At 40.0% G+C, this 16991-nt stretch overlaps 1 protein-coding gene across 2 annotated transcripts in view; it reads right to left on the reverse strand.

The window, feature by feature from the left end:
* Positions 1 to 468: 468 nt before the first annotated feature.
* LOC130835196 (cGMP-specific 3',5'-cyclic phosphodiesterase-like) overlaps positions 469 to 16991 on the reverse strand; it is a 44703-nt gene continuing 28180 nt past the window's right edge. Inside the window, exon 5 of one of the 2 annotated variants that reach the window (XM_057706574.1) lies at positions 469 to 522. The gene's annotated coding sequence lies outside the window, so the exon portion shown is untranslated. Of the gene's footprint in view, positions 523 to 4850; positions 5015 to 16991 lie in introns of those variants that run through there. The other variant, XM_057706572.1, reaches the window with a different exon arrangement.

A 16991-nucleotide genomic window follows, 5' to 3' on the forward strand; every position in this document is an offset into this window, starting at 1 on the left:
CTAGTGATTTAAAGACACAGATACTCCCTTGAGATTAGGGGGCAGGAAGTTGGAGCGGGTTCCTAGGGTCTTGCTCTCATGCTCCTCCTTCCCGATACACGAACACCATGAACACATGAAGATGCAACTTCCCAAGCTCACATGGCCCATTGAAAAACCGCTGGTCAAAACCAAAGGAAGTTATTCCAGTAGTTCCCACTATTTATGATCAATATGCACGTATTTGCACATAAAAACCGTTTTTGGGGAAAGTACAAGGCATACAAGTGTCATGGGCTGTCAAAAGGTGAGTCACTGGCGTGATATAGGATCAGATTTAAATGTTTTCCTTTTTTAACCCTTACAAATACAGGACCAAGCTGTAGGTCTTACCTGAAGGTGGCCACAAAGTTCACCGTGGGCCAGCCTAGGACAAAGGCCTTCCTGGCACCAATGTTGGCTTCGCCAACTTTGTCTGTACAGTTGGCAGTCCACATGGTGCTCAGTGGTATTTCATTTTTTACCTTCAAGTTCTTTTTATACCTGGAAAGAACCAAACAACACTTCTGTTAGTCTGTTTCTTAAATGTAATGGGAGAAGCTGTGTTCATGCTAAGGATGCTAGTTCTCACTGCTCCAGGGCAAAGCATGTCTCCTTCATCTCTGTTACTCTGTGTGCACAGCATAGCGAGTAGTTTGATAGACCTTTTCAAAGTGTGTGCTGAGCAGAGGCTGGTCCAGGAAGGCCCTGAAAACACTTCCTCGATGGCAGGAAATAGGCATTTTCTGAATGTTGAGTGTTGAGTATGGACCATCGTTTATATTTTAGAGCTTTTTTTAGAGAACCATTAACTCATTCTTATATTTGTTATTTATGACACTATATATTATATATGTATTTTTGTAATTATAATTTATTATACATTCACATCTTGCCTACTTCAAAAAGTATTGAGGGGCTGAACAAAGATACATGGTACATGGTTTGTAAAAATAATTATACAGTCTTTTTCCTAGCAGAGACAGGCAAAATAAAAGCTGGGATTAGAGAGATTTAAAATACATTTTCAACCTTAATTTTTAAAAAGATTTTTTAGTATAGGTTATTTTAAGTTTCCTTTCTTAAGATGTTGTTCATACAATTTTCTCTTTGATTATAGCTAAAACTGAAAAACTGTTAGCATACAGGCTGAACCCCAACTGAAAACTCAGTCAGTCAGTCTCAGACCAGTGGCTAGGGTGTCTCATGTGTAAGTGATAGACATACTTCCCATTTATCTCTGGGGAGTCAGAAGGTGATTGTCACCAGTGCAACTGCTTTCTGACAGTTTCTGCTGATTCTCTTTTGACTTCTGATATGGAAACTACCATATCTTTTGGTTAATTCACAAATTGAACACTTAGGTGGGCCTAGGATTTAGATCTTTACAAGTCCTATGAAAGATGCCTAGGGGACTTGGGCACACTGCTCTGGAACTCCCCACTAGCCAGAACCACATGTAGAAACACTAAAGGTAGAATGAGATCAAAGACACCTCACGTGCAGAAATCCCTGTGACTCTACTGATTCATGGAACAGTTAAAGCTACAACTCTTCAGTGGGATTTATGAAATGAAAATAATTTTGCAGGAAGCCCACTTGAAGGATAATCTAGATTCAGTGGGCACTATGAATATATATATATATATGGAAACATACCTTATAATTCAAGGTGGCTTTTTTCTACACTTAATTTCAACAGTTTTACCCTATGTCTGTGTATTTTAAGATTTCTATGAAACACAATTATCAGATAAAATTCTTTTTCTACATAGTAATTCTAAAGATATTATGAAGCAAAAAATATATGGCCAATGGGGAAGATAGACACATATCTGCTGGATTTTATAGATTTTTTTTTTCTGATGTAGATATCCATGTGTATTGACACCCAAAGTACTGTGCAGAAACTTCCCAATACACTGACCTTGCAAAAGTCATTTCAGTAATTCTCTTCTTAGTGAAATGAAGTGCCAAAATTATCCACTCCCTTGAAACCAAACCTAGGAGTTATCCAAAAGTCCAGAGCATGGTTTCCACTCTCCTATAACATTGAGCACTTACCATATGCCAAGCACTGTTGTAAATATTTTATAAACACTATTTCCTTTAATTGTCAAACAACCACACCAGGCAGTCTTTTTTAGCCCCATTTTACAGAGGAGGAAACTCACAGGGAGGTTAAGTGAATTGCCAAAAGCAGCAGAAACAGGGTTTGAACTCAGACAACCTGACTCATGAGCCTGTGCTCGTAACCACTTGGCCTCCATGGGTGTTGACCTGTAGGTCCCTGAAGAAGCCTCCTCCTCTTGCCTGTCCTCAGCCCCACCTCTTCCCACAGAGCCACCAGGCTTTCTGATGGGATTGTTCTTTTATTTGTGGAGTGAGATGATGTATCTCATGATATTATACCAACAGAGCTAGACGCTAGCTTGGAAATGTTTAAACTGTATCACAACAAAGCTTTATACTACAGTGATTCTCCTAGGGTCTCATTGTGTTTCTTCACACTCAGTCACAACTCAATGAGATTTTCTCAGTAGAGGTCAGAAAGAACAAAGCTAATGTAAACTAACTCGAGAAGAAGGGAGAGGAGGGCTGCAGTTTTAATTTCTATCGTGTGTCCCTTACTATGGATACCCCTCTCCTTTCCTTTACCTCAACCTTTATACCAGGGAGTAAGCCCCAATGGTTTGTGGAATTTATAGGAGTCTAGGGAGATTTCTCTTTACACAGGGGTGTCCCCTTAGATGCTTAGGAGAAGGGATTGTGGTGTATTCTGTAAGTATCTGTCATTTCACTGGTAAATTAATAGTAATCGTCATCTTTTGACCTAAATAAAATTCATTTTTTCATTGTTTCTGTATTCTTCAATAACTAAACATGAGGATAGTGATGTCTAAAGACGGTGTGAGCTACGTACAGTCCCTTCCCATTTGTAAATTCCTCATGGACCTCTACTAGTATTAATATCTTAGTATTTACAAAGCAGATCCTGTTCTAAACAACAGAGGTAATCATTTTATTTGAAAAATAACTTATTAAGCATTCTAATAAATATCAAAAGTGATATTGAAGGTTTCATCTGAGTTTAATTCTTGAGAACAGAATTTTCTAGTGTATGCAGTATGAAAAAGAAAGGACAAAAACCTCAAAACAATTTTCACTGAATATTAACATCCCACACAACTGGAGAAATATAATTTCTTTGTGAAGAAATAAACATTTTAATCCCCCTTATTATTACATACAAGCTAAAATTTACTTATTCTGACCAACTACATAGGTAGCAATCAGCTGTTTATTCCATTTGTGTTGATTTCTGTAGCATCAGTCTAAAGATGAGTGAGTTTTCACCTGAAGTCTGAAGGTGAGCTGAGGTAAAAGGAAACTTCATTCAGTCCCTCCACCCCTTCTTACGGCAAGTGGAAAAACTGGGTGCTAAACTCAGATTATTAATTGGAACAGACTGATTCAGGGCATAACACGGTCCTCCATCTAAAAAGATGAGGCACGACAGGGAAGAAGTACGTTTGTTATCACAGAAGGCTATTTCTTTTTTGTTGTTTCTTTCTGGAATAAAAAAAAACAATTTTTCTTTCATATTAATGATCATGACTATACCTAAATGTATTATGGGAATGATCTTGTAGGTAGTTTTCTAAAAATTGTGGAGAAAATGTGTGCAAGGTTGGCGGCACTCAGTCCTGCTAGTTATTGCAATGGAAGAATTGTGTTCCCCCCGCTCCCTGCCAACACCTTCACACCCTGACGCCCTCACTGCCAACACGACTATATTTGGAGATGGAGCTTTTAGGGTGTAATTAAGGCTTATGAGGTCATGAGGCTAAGATGCTAATCCAGTAGGATGGGTGGGCTTGTTAGAGGAGGGAGAGAGCTTTCTTCCACTCTCCCCACATCCATGCACTGAGGAAATGCCATGTGAACATACAGTGAGAGGACAGCCATCTGCAAGCCAGGAAGAGAGCTCTCATTAGAACTTCCCTACGCTGGTGCCTGATCTTGGACCTCCAGCCTCCAGAACTATCAGAAAATAAATTTCTGTTGTTTAAGCCACCAAGTCTATGGTATTAGTTGCATTTGTATTCAGGGTTGAGAGCAAAGTGCACCCAGTTGGTTCTGTCTCCAACATATATTCCAGGTCTGTCTGGCCTCATCTTTCATTTTCACTGTCAACCCCACGATGGAGCCTTTGTTCCTGTTCATCAGGACTGTTGCCTCCTCTAACTAGTCTCCCTGCTTCCACTCTTGCTTACCCAAAAGCCCATCATCTTCCAATAGTTAGAACATTCTGCTAAAAATATACACTAGATATGGCTCCTATCCTAGTTAAATACCCTTCAGCATAGTATTTCAACCCCTTCCAGGCCTGTGGAGACCCTCTGTGACCTGACTACCATATCACATCTAATGTCACGCCCCCTGCTTTAGGCTCCAGTCACACTGGCCTTCCCTGAACTCCTCCCTCCAGGGGACTGAGCCGCACCCACTTGGGCCTAGATGCCTAGGAGACTCATGCACCTTGGCTGGGGATGGTGGCTGCTGCTCACCCCACAGGTCCAGTTTAGAGGCTGCCGCCTTGAGAGGTTCTCCTGCACAACCCCTCCCTAAGATGGTCCCATCTTCTACACGGTACCCTATCTCCCTTGTATCAGAAGCACTCATCACAATCTGTAATTTCCCCCTCTTATTTTTATCATCTGTCTGCAAGCCCCAGGCAAGAGAGACACTGTCATATTTTCCTACAATAAGGGTTAGCGAATGTGCAATTTTATGATCCTCGGGAGAGCATGCCATGTATACGCACTTGGTATTAGATATAAGCAACACATCGCTGTATAAGAAGAGGTGCTGCTTCTGCCTCCTCCAGCCTCTTTTGAGTTCTACGGGGCTGTGGATCAGCAGGGTATGATTGGCTCCCTCAGAGGATGTAGTATTTTGGCTGTGGGTGTCCACCTCAACGGAAGGGCTTCTCCTGCAAAACACAAACACCATAGAACAGCGAGTCGCTGGTCAGATATGGGATGGAGTTTATGTTAAATGTCAAGCTCGACACATCTCTAAAAATTAGACTCAATCTCCCAAACAGGGCTTCATAGCTCAAACTCAGGAGTCAGTAAGTTATAGAAAGTTACTGAAAGAAATGAGGTCACCTAGGGAGTTGATATGGACAGAGAACAGTTTCAGGAACAAAACCCTGGGGCATGTGGACTCTTAAAGGTGGGGAAAAGAAGAAAGCAGCAAAGCTGCTCAGGAACTGTTAGGAAGAGGAGAACCAAGAGGCCAAAGGTAGAGAGTATGACAAGAAGGTAAAAACCACCACCACCACCAAACCAACAACAACCACCCAAAACAGGACAATTTGTGGCCTCATATAGATAAAATAAAAGGATATGGAGATTTGCAAAGAAGTAATTACAATTCAGTTTCACGTGAACATAAAACTTTAGATAACTGAGGATTCTGGAAGATTGACCCCAATCTTATCTAAGTATTCCAATTTGGGGGAAAATTCTCAAAGATCAGCAAATAATGCTGGAAACATCAAAAAGTTTCTAAGTATGGTAGTGCTTAGCTATTATTTGGTTGAGCTATGACTACGCTCTAACATAACTCTCAGGTCATGATGGGTAAAACAACTAAGTTGAACAGAAAATACTCTTTGATAAATAGAACAGACATTTTCATAGATCTACAGAAAGTTCTCCCCCGTGGAGCCAAAAAAGTGTCTCCTACTCCCCACTCCACCCCAGGAATGTAAAGCTGCTCACTTGTGTTCAGCAGCACTGAATCCTATGAACACCAGTAGCTTTTCATGAAACCAGTGCTGAAGTTAAAAATTAGTTCATATGTCTTTGAGGAAATAAAACAAAACACTTCCTGTGACCACCATCTGTTTTGATGATCAAAAATAGTATATTAAAAGACTACCTGAGGCGGCGAAACCTTGAATGACCACCAAAAAGCTCAAAGCGCTTTCTGATTGACGCGAACATCGTTTTTTCTCCAATTCTTGGCACTGAAACCAGAGTATGTCTACAGCACTTGGCAGAGTACTGTGGACAAATCCACGAAAGCTCAGGATTCCGTAGTAGTCAAGATCACTGGCCATTATGATGTCAGAGTTTTGAGGCTTATGCTATAACTGAGAAACGCCATACTTGTTTTGCTGACTTTGCTTCCACCTTTTCATATTTTAAAATTACTCTTTTTATTTTGAAATAACTGTAGATTCCCATGTAGCTATAGGAAATAATACAGAGTCTATAACCTTTTCCTCAGTTTCTCCCAATGGTAACATGTCTCTAAGCTATGATACAATATCATAACTAGGATATTAACATTGAAACAGTCAAGATACAGCACATTTCCATCACCTCAGCAATCCTTTAAATTACCCTTCTACAGCTATGTAGACTTCCCTCCAACTTTTACCACCTCTTTAATCCCTGGCAACCACTAATCTTTCTCCATTTCTTTAATTTTTGCCATTTTCAAGAATGTTATACCAATGGGATCATACAGTATGTAACATTTTGGGATTTGCTCTTGTCCACTCAGCATAATTGGAGATTCATCCAGATTGTTGCAGGTATAATAGTTCGTTTCTTTGTAACTCTTGGTAGTAGTCCAGGATAATGATGTATCACAGTTTGCTTAACCAACTGGGTTGTCTTCAGTTTTGGCCTGTTACAAATAAAGCCACAACAAAAACTTGTGTACACATTTTTGTGTCAACATAGGTTTCCCTTTCTCTAGGCTAAATGCCCAGGAGTGCAAATGTCTGGTTGTATGGTAGTTGTACCTTTTGTTTTTAAAGAAACGGTCAAATCGTTTTCTAGAGTGGCTGTACCATTTCACATTCTCACCAGTACTGTATGTGTTTGTTTCCCCAAATCCACACAAACATTTGGTGGTGTCATTTTTTATTTTAGGCATTCTGATAGCTGGGTAGCTCCATCTCATTGTGGATTTAATTTGCATTTCCCTAATAGTTAATGACACTGAACATCTTTTCATGTGCTTATTTGCCATCTGTATATCTTCTTCAGTTTTACGAACCTACGGTAATCTGCTAAAAACATTTCCTGTAAAGACACCTTTCTCTTTCCACTAGAAAATTGACCATTGTGCAGTTGAGGAGGCTGCTGCACAGATAGTTTAGGTACCATGAACCCAAGCAGCCACAGTGTAATGGAAGGATTCAAATCCCGCTGACTCTGGAGGTCACACAGCCTCTGGGCAGTGAGGCCCCTAATCTTTTCTCACAGGGATGGTCTCTTTGCTCTGACAACAGTGAAGGACTGAAATTTGATTATGTAAGAAAGTTTGTGGTTTCCCTTGCAAGCTCCTGTAATAGTTATCTGAATACATGTCTTTTATTCCCCACTAGACTCTAAGGACCTCAAGGAATGAGTCTATTTTTTGATGTATCATTAAATTCTCACAGGCATTGGCACATTGGAGGAATTCAAAACATTTTATTGAGTAAATCAATGATATAGCTTTCTGCCCTGGATGAAGGAAAAAAAGAGAGAATCTAGAAGTCTCTCTTCCTTTTACTTCATTCACTTAACACAGAGTATTTGAACCCGTACTGAAGGAAAGGCACTTGGTTAGGTCTGGGCAGCAGGGAGCAAAAGGGACTCTGGCCCAGCTCTCTCACAAAACCTAGATTTAAATGGGGGAGACAGAAATTAAACAGAATCTCACCAATAACTCTTATGTCAGACTCTGGTAGGTACTACAAAGAAAAATTAAAGAGTGAGATGAGCAATTACAAGACGGACCAGACACCTGACTTTGTGGAGAGGGCAGGCAAGGAAGGCTTCTTTGAACAGCTCCTGTGAAATGAGCTTTACAAGATAATTTGGGGGACTTCCCTGGTGGTCCAGTGGGTAAGACTCTGTGCTCCCAATGAAGAGGGCCCAGGTTCGATCCCTGGTCAGGGAACTATATCCCACATGCATACCACAACTAAGACTCCACATGCCACAACTAAAGATCCCACATGCCACAACTAAGACCCGGCATAGCCAAAATAAATAATAGATTTTTTAAAAAGATAATTTGGAATTAATTAGGAGGGTGGAGAGGAAAGGAGAGAGGTAAAGAGGTTTGGAGGGAAGGAGCGGAAAGAGAGAGAGGGAAAGAGGGAGAAGAAGAGAAGAGAAGAGAAAAATGTGTGTTGGGAGAGGATGTTTCATATTTCTTGCTGAAGGGATAGAATCTGAATATATGAAATTTCAGAGACGTGAAAGAGTTTGGTAGGTTGGAGACACTAACAGAAGGTACGGGAAGGTGAAGTAAGTCAGGAAAGGTGGGTGGAGGCCAGAAGCACGGGTCTTATTAGTCCTTTGTGACTTTGTTAAGGTCTTCACTCTTAAAATGAACTAGCATAGAAGCGGCATATAGACAGTGGCCTCCAGAGACTATTCAGCACTTTTAAAGGGACAGTGCTGGTCTGGACATGCTTGACTGTGATTAGAACCGTGGAGGCTCATTGGGCAACACTTTCTGGCCTCTCATCAAGCATTTGGCAGAATCTATTTAAGGCAAGAAATGTAGGCAGACATATCTCTGCACCTTCCCCAGTTCCCAAATTATCTCCATTCTCTGCCTCTCCCTTTTGGAGAGGTTAGGGGCCAGGAAGACGTCTCCCCTTCTAGAATCTAGTCACTGGTAATCAGTTCTGATATTCGTCGAGGAGCTTTTTAGGCTGTCCTCTCCCAGAAATGTTGAGTTACCAGATGCAGAAAACCTGTATTTATAAAAAGTGTTTTGCGTGATCCTTACATAGGACCAGGACTGTGATTGTTTTTTTAGGCATCAGTTGAGGAAGAAGTATTCTTACACCATCTTCCCTTTCTAGTGAAGCAAAAGAGAGAACACTTCTCAGAAAGATCAAGGAAGGGTTCCTTAGTCATGTAATAGTAATCTTTAAATGTAATAGCTAAAGCTGAATTTCTTCCAAAATACCATTGTTAGTTCTTTTAATTTTATGAAAGAATTCTAAATGGAAAAACAGTGACATGTGTTTTCTTTTTTTTTTTAACTTTATTTAATTTTTTTATTGGGGTATAGTTGCCTTACAATGTTGTATTAGTTTCTGCTGTACAATGAAGTGGATCAGCTATATGTATACATATATCCCCTCCCTCTTGGATCTCCCTACACCCCCACCCCCAATCCCACCCATCTAGGTCATTACAGAGCACTGAGCTGAGCTCCCTGTGCTATACAGCAGGTTCCCACCAGCTATCTATTTTACACATGGTAGTGTATATATGTCAATCATAATCTCCCAATTTGTCCCACCCTCTCCATCTCCCTCCGTGTCCACATGTCCATCCTCTGTGTCTGCGACAAGTTGCGTTTTCATTTATTTCATTGAACACTGAACTTTTGCCCTAAGTATCAAATAGAAGAGGTGATCCTATGACAATAGTACCAACATTTAAACACGTTGCAAAGATGAGACTATTCTGTTTTTTCCTTTAGATTTTTAACTCTTTGATTAAATGTCTGTATTGGAAAACAGATTGGGTATTGTCAAGAGCATGAGTTCTGGAATCCAGTTACGTAGTTTTGAATCCTTCCCTGTTCTTTACCATGTGGAAAGACTAGGAAAATCGGGGTGCAATGTCCTTATTTGTAAAATAGAGATGATGATAAAAGTACATCATGAAAATTAAGTGAGATTATACTTCAGGAAACTTACTGTGGTACCTAACACAGTAATCCCTCAGTTAATGTTAGTCATACTTTTAGGAGACTGAAACTTTGTATTCAAAGATAGCAAGCAGCATGGTGGATATTCTTCCAAGACAAAGACAGGGAGCTAGAACAGCTACCAGTGTTGACTGACTGACTACAAGTTGCCAAGCTCTTTGCCATGCAGTTTATGTACAGCATCTCATTTCTTTGCAGCAGATTTGTGAGGTGAGAATCATTATTTCTAGTTTTAGAGATGGAGAAACTGAGGCTCAGAAAGGTTAAGTAACTGAGAACCATATACCAAACAGTTTAGAGTCACGTTTGTCTCATTTCAAAGTCAAAATGTTTGCACAACTGAACAATGTTTCCCCTCTGGAGGAGGGAAGAAAATATATTTAAGCCACATCAGGTTTAGGTTGGCTCCCAAATTATTTAATTGGAATGTATCTAAGTGTTTTCATTAACTGTCAGCATTTGCATTTGGTGCCCATACCCTACTCTGTCCTCCTTAAAGTGGCTGGTTGTGGAACCCTTGGCTGGCAGCATGGACTAGCTCTCAGACAGGAAGTTTATATCAGCTCCCAAGGTGGATCGTCGACTCCTGTTACTTTAAGGAGCCAGACCTTGGGCTTCAGGCAGGCTGGGAGTAGCAGTCAGGACTGTGAAAGTGGTCTGATGATTCACCTCCTGATGTCTGGTTGTCCACGTCTCTGTGACACAGACCAGGCTGTGAATGGTGGCTAAACCTTTCCCCTGCCTCCTCAGCCTACTCGCCATTCTGGGTCACTGTCTCTGTGAGTAATTTCTCTCCTGATTCTGGCACTCTGGACCGTCTACTACCTACTAATTGATTTTTACCTCCGCAGAAAGGGGAAAGAGAGGGATGCCCAGGCCTTGGCAGTGAGTACTTGTTCCACTACCCTTTTCTGCCCCCTGCTGACCATACCTGGGAATTATGTTTAACCCCCAGGCCCTTGGTCCAAGCCAGATTCCTAAAAGAGTGAGTGAATCCTGGCACACACAAAAAAACTAAGTAAATAAAATAAGTGATATTTTCATGCATTATTTTTAAAAGGCAAATTTCAAAAAAATACTTTAAAATATATTTCAAATTTCAAAAAAAATACATGATGAACAAAATATCTCAATGTATCCTTAAAGAATACAGTCATCCCTCAGTATCTGTGGGGGATTAGTTCCCGGATTCCTTGTGGATACTACAATCCACGGATGTTTGAGTCTGTTATGTAAAATGGCATAGTATTTGCATATAACCTATGCACATCCTTCTGTATGCTTTACATCATCTACAGAGTACTTATAATAGCTAATACAATGTAAATTCTAGGTACACAGTTGCCAGTGTGCAGCAAATTTAAGTATCGCTTTCTGGAAATTTCTGGAATTTTTTTGGAATATTTTGGACCTTAAGTTGGTTGAATCCGTGGAACTTATGGATGCATAGGGCTGACTGTACCATCTTATATGTACATAGACCCTACCATCCATCTTTTCACTCAAGGGACAGGTCTGATAGCAGAGTTGAAAATCATGCTAACAGTATTGATCAGTCTTTTTCATCATGCATGTGTATGAGAAAAAAACCCCAGAAAGTGTAGTAGAAACCAGCAGCAAAAATGATAGGGTCCAAGTGGAACCGATATAACAGTTGACTCCTGAAGAAAACAGTTAATTAAGAGAACTGAAGAAAAAATTGATAAAAAAAAAAAACCCCCAAACCCTAACATCTTCAGAGTCAAGAAGCCAAAGAATAGGTGGCTGGGAAAAGAGAATAATCAAAGAAGAAAGATTTCTTGGAAATTAAAGGTATCCTTGGCTAAATGAATAATTTAGTAGGAAGTCTTGAAGATTGGGTTTAAGGAATCCCATTTGAGCTTGACACTTGGAACATTCATCTTTCCATTTTAATGATATAGATTACCTTTTTTTCCTCAATAGGTAGAGCTATTCAGTCTTTCAACAAGGAGTAATTTAATAATCGGAATAATGTAAATGCTATTTCAGTTTGTAGAATCAACATATAAACAAAACTTGGAAGACAATAGTAGCTATAAAAGAGAATCTAATATTAATAACATTGATAATGTATAAAAACGGAAGTCTGACTTTTAAGGCAGCAGAGAGATGTGGAAGGTAATATCAGACAGATTTTTCTCACATTATCTAGTAATGAATCAGATATACTATCTAAAATTGATGTAATGAAATATGGGGTTTAAGCATATTCTTTAAAATTATAGATAACCACCAGAAGAACCAAAGCACTATAACTGGAAAAACTTAGTAATGGATAAGGAAATATGAACTAAGTTTATTGTTTTTCAATAGATACTATCTAAAGTTGATGAATGAGAAGTGGAGGAATTAGCATAAGTTTCAGGGGTATGGTAATAACCAGCAACAGAATAAAAGATGTTTAAAAATAGGGAGTAAGGGGTGGTGGGATGAATTGGGACTTTGGGATTGACATATATACACTACTAAGTATAAAATAGATAACTAATGAAAACCTACTGTATAGTATAGGGAACTCTACTCAGTGCTCTGTGGTGACCTAAGTGGAAAGGAAATCCAAAAAAGAGGGGATATATGTATACATATAGCTGATTCACTTGGCTCTACAGCAGAAACTAACACAACATTGTAAAGCAACTATACGCCAATAAAAATTAATTAAAAAAGTAGGAAGCTGGGTTAGAAATGGGCCGTGGGAGAACGAGGTCAGGTAGAGAACTTACATTTTTTAGTACCACTCTGTACTGTTTTATTTTTTTTAACTTGTGCATGTATTAATTTTACAGGTTAAAGTAAAAAGTGAAAAAACACACACACACACAAAACAACCAAAAAAAATTCTGCAGCTGCAGCTCTTGGCACCATTTTCCTCCACAGCTGCAGTCTCTCTCCTTACACTGATGGTCAGATCCTACTGAGACAGGAATGCGTAAGAACAGAAAAGTTTCTACCCTGAAGTTTAGGTTTAAGTATTTTTTGTTTGTCTGTGCTTGTGCTCTGTCTTTTCAGTGGCCCAACCTTTTGGAATACTAACTTTTGACTACTTACATCTGTGATATCTAGAATCTCCTTAAAGTTTTGCTAAACTTTGGTATCCTCCTGTTACTTTTTCTTCTTTTTTTTGTTTTTTCAATCAAGGTAAAATTGGTATATAACATTTATACAAATTTCAGGTATGCAACATTATAAATCAATATTTGTATACACTACAAAATAATCAGCACTGTACGTCTAGCTACCATCCATCACCATACAATTGCTCTCCTTCACTCACTTCACCCTTCTTCCAACCCTCTTCCTTCTGGTAAACACCAATCTGTTCTCTGAATCTGTGAGTTTGCTTTCGTTTTGTTTGTTTTGGTTTTTATATTGCACATAAAAGAGAAATTATATGGTATTTGTCTTTCTTCTTCTGGCTTGTTTCACTTAGCATAATGCCCTCAAGGTCCATCCATGTTGTCGCAAATGGCAAGATTTCCTTCTTTTATGGCTACACGGTATTCTGTTGTGTCTATATACATTGCATCTTCTTTATCCATTCACCCATCCTTGGACGTTTGGGTTGTTTCCATATCTTGGCTGTTGTAATAATGCTGCAGTAAACATAGGGGTGCATATATCTTTTCAAATTAGTGTTTTTGTTTTCTTCAGGTAAATACCCAGAAGTAGAACTGCTGGGTCATTTAGAAGTTCTAGTAAATTTTTGAGGCATTTCCATACTGTTTTCCACAGTGGCTGAACCAGTTTACATTCCTACCAACAGTGCACAAGAGTAATCCTGACTCCCTGGCCTCTCTTGTGATCCTGGTGTTTTTTTGTTTGTTTCTGTTTTTTGTTCTTTAATACTTATTTGGGCTGCTCCAGGTCATAGGTGCAGCATGCGAACGTAGTTATGGCATGCAGACGTCTTAGCTGCAGCACGCAAGTGGGACCAAGTTCCCCCGTCAGGCACTGAACCCCAGCCCCCTGCATTGGGAGTGCAGAGTCGTACCCACTGGACCACCAGGGAAGTCCTGATCCTAGTGTTTTAATTTTTTTTTTTTTTAATTTTGACTCTAGTTACCTACTGCCCACCTGGGTCCAACTCAGCCTGCCTAGGTAGGAAGGAAACATTTATGGAAAAGTGACGACAATTACTAGTATCAGAGTAAATAAAACAGTGTACATTATTAAGTTAAAACATAGTGCTAAGGAAGTAGGGTGATGGTCTCTACTCCATTCCTCATGTTTTCATGGAGAATAGTGTACTTCACCCCTACAGAGAACACACTTGGAAGGATCTGGGAGTAGAGGTTTTCTCTAGACCACAGTCTTGCATGAGACAACAGACAGGAGGAAATGAAGAAACCAGAATATCTAAATAAGAAGGCAATAATGTCTCGCATGTCACTCTCTGAGAGAAAGTAGGCAACACATACGGGGGGAATCCCCACAAGCATCTCCCAAACAAAACAAAACAAAACAAGAAGAAACACAGAAATACATATATTATACACGTAGAAATACAACTGTTGGGCAGTTTCTGGTCAGTACACACAGATGCCCAGGCTGTGGACTCAACACTGGTGCAGCTGGCTGGCCTGCCATGGGACTGAAACCAGGTGTTCTCAGGTTCTCACTGTCTCCCACACAGCTACCACTAAGTGACCTGCCATGCTCTTTGGCTGAGAATAGCAACATCGAATGACATTCCACCATTCATTTAATTTGGGGATCATAATTTTGTTTGTGATAACTTCTGCAGTGGAGCTGCAGTTTCCTTTGTGGCTACTGACCCCTTGGAGAGTAAAACTAACCAGAGATTTGAATTTAAAGAGGCTGAAGAAGCTACATACCTATGAAAGACAGCTTGGGACACAGCTGCAGATGTGGGAACCCAGACAAGTAAGTAAGACCCTCTGGCTGAGACGGAGCCAGTCGTATAAAATTGGGAATGAAGGCATTTGGACTTTAATTTCTGTGGGCTTTTATTTGCAAGGGGATTTCGTTTTGAGGACGTTGAATAATAAGAGTTTCCTATTGTTCAAATTTGGGACATGTTTATGTTGTTGATCCAGTCTTTGTATTCATTTCATAAAATCTGGTGGATCTATTCTGGACAACATGACAGGAGATAATTACTGATAAGAATAGAATAGGGAGTGAATTTTGAGCTTAGGGTGCCGCATGGAATCCTGGCTGACTCATGATGCTAGAGTCTTTTGTGGGCAAAAGGTGAAATGCCCATCAGCAGTTCCAGAGGGGAACGTTGTGTAGAAAGGAGCAGAGTGTATGATGGTGAGAGCACAGCAGCACTGTGAGCAGCTGCCTGCCCTGCTGAGAGGACTGCAGCCCCGGCTGACTTCTAACTCGCTTAAGAACAATGCCTTATGACATCGTTTCCCAGCCTTCCTTCATATACCCGCTGCTTTGGGATTTTTATTTGCGCATCACCCATGCTAATACTGATACATTTTTAAAAATATTGTGTGTACTTTAAAATTCTTGAGCTCACGATATGTTAAAATATATTTTTTTCTGAATACAGATTAAAATGCATAATTACTAAAATTAAAAAAAATGCCTGTCACCATCACCCTGCTACCTGAAATCAACTGACATAATGCCAGTGGGACACACACTGTAATATGCTAAAAGATGAGAAACCTGGCAGAGAAGGGGAGGGATGCGTGTTGCTTCACTCTTCAGGTTTCTGTTCTAATCCTGATGATGGAAAGTGGTACTGGATAAATATTTGGGGCCCCTCTCTACACCTTCTCTCTCGTACCTTCCCAGGCAACAAAGAAGAACTCAGTTTCTAAGACTTGCAGGAGCTCAGGTACAGTGTTTTCTAATTCTGCCCTTGGCGTTCAGGGAGCAGTACTTCTTACTCCCACGCTGGAACTGGGCTTGAGTGAGGAAGACTGAAGTTCATTTGTGGAGAATTGGAGCAAACCTATTTCTGCTTTAGGCCTAAGCCTCATTCTCCTACTCAGCTTTACTAGGGAACCCCATAATTTAGATGATAAGACATACATTTCAATCTCTGCTTCCTGGGTCTATTTCTCAACCTGGCTAAAGTCCATAAAGCAGAAGCCCAAATTCCAACACAGCATTTAGTTACAAAAACAAGTGAAAGAAATGAGAGAAGAAAATGTTGACTGAAGAAAACGAAAGCTCCTGTTACACAACAAAATGTTTTGTGTTAATAAACATTTAGTGATAGCTTATTATGCAAAAGAGTTTTTTAAAAAGTTAATGTTCCTTGACACTCAAATATTGTGGCTGTGAGTTTTCACTTCTCCAGCTTGGGGTTAGAGTCGTGTGGTATTGTAGTCTCCTTGGCTGAGTCTGCACAGGGAAACAGGGGAACCCTTCTTTGTTCCCCAGTCTCTGAGAAGCAATGAGATACAGTAGAAAGAATATGGGCTTTGGAGTCGGGTCTGGGGATGTATTCTGGATGTTTCAAGTTGGGCAAATTACTTAACCTTCCTGAATCTCACTGTTTACAGGTATAAAATGGGGATAGTAACTCTCATTGGGTTGTTGTGAGGACTGAGATAATGCATGTGTAATGTACTAACTTGATGCCGGATCCCCTCCCTGCCCACAAATTGAGCTAAAGATACTCTAGGAAGGATTCTTTCTCCCTACTCAGTGTTCCTTCACGGTTATCCTCTGGGACTTACTGGGGATCAGCAGTTATACAACCTTCATTCTGGATCCAGTCCTTCTCTTTCCACACTCTTCTCCCCTCACAGACCTGAAGTTTTGGAGCTATTCCTTACTCTGGAGGACTTGTCATTTGGAACTCAGACTTCATCATTTTCTTTGCTTCGTGGCTCTGCCTATGTCCCATCACCAGTTTCCAAGACCACAGGCTGTAGCCCAAGTCTCCCACTTCCCCACCTAGAAGGAACCAGGCTGAACAGGTGTAAAGCACCGAACTGGTATTTGGCACACAGTAGATGCTCATTACCTATAAATTTCTTTTCTTAGATCTGGAAGCTTTGAACTGTTTTCTACAGAGCTGTATTGACTATTATGATTGAGTACAGTGATCCAAGAACTGTATTTTAGAAATGAAATATTTTGGATATCACTGACTCAATCTTTAAAACCACTAACTTCTGCACTTAGTGAGACTACCATTCAAATAGAAATCATATCCATGTCTAGGCATCCACTCAATATGTCCATATCTAGATAGTTTTTAAAGA

This window comes from Hippopotamus amphibius, chromosome 13 (genome assembly GCF_030028045.1).
Source record: "Hippopotamus amphibius kiboko isolate mHipAmp2 chromosome 13, mHipAmp2.hap2, whole genome shotgun sequence".
In the NCBI taxonomy this organism is placed as follows: Eukaryota; Metazoa; Chordata; class Mammalia; order Artiodactyla; family Hippopotamidae; genus Hippopotamus; species Hippopotamus amphibius.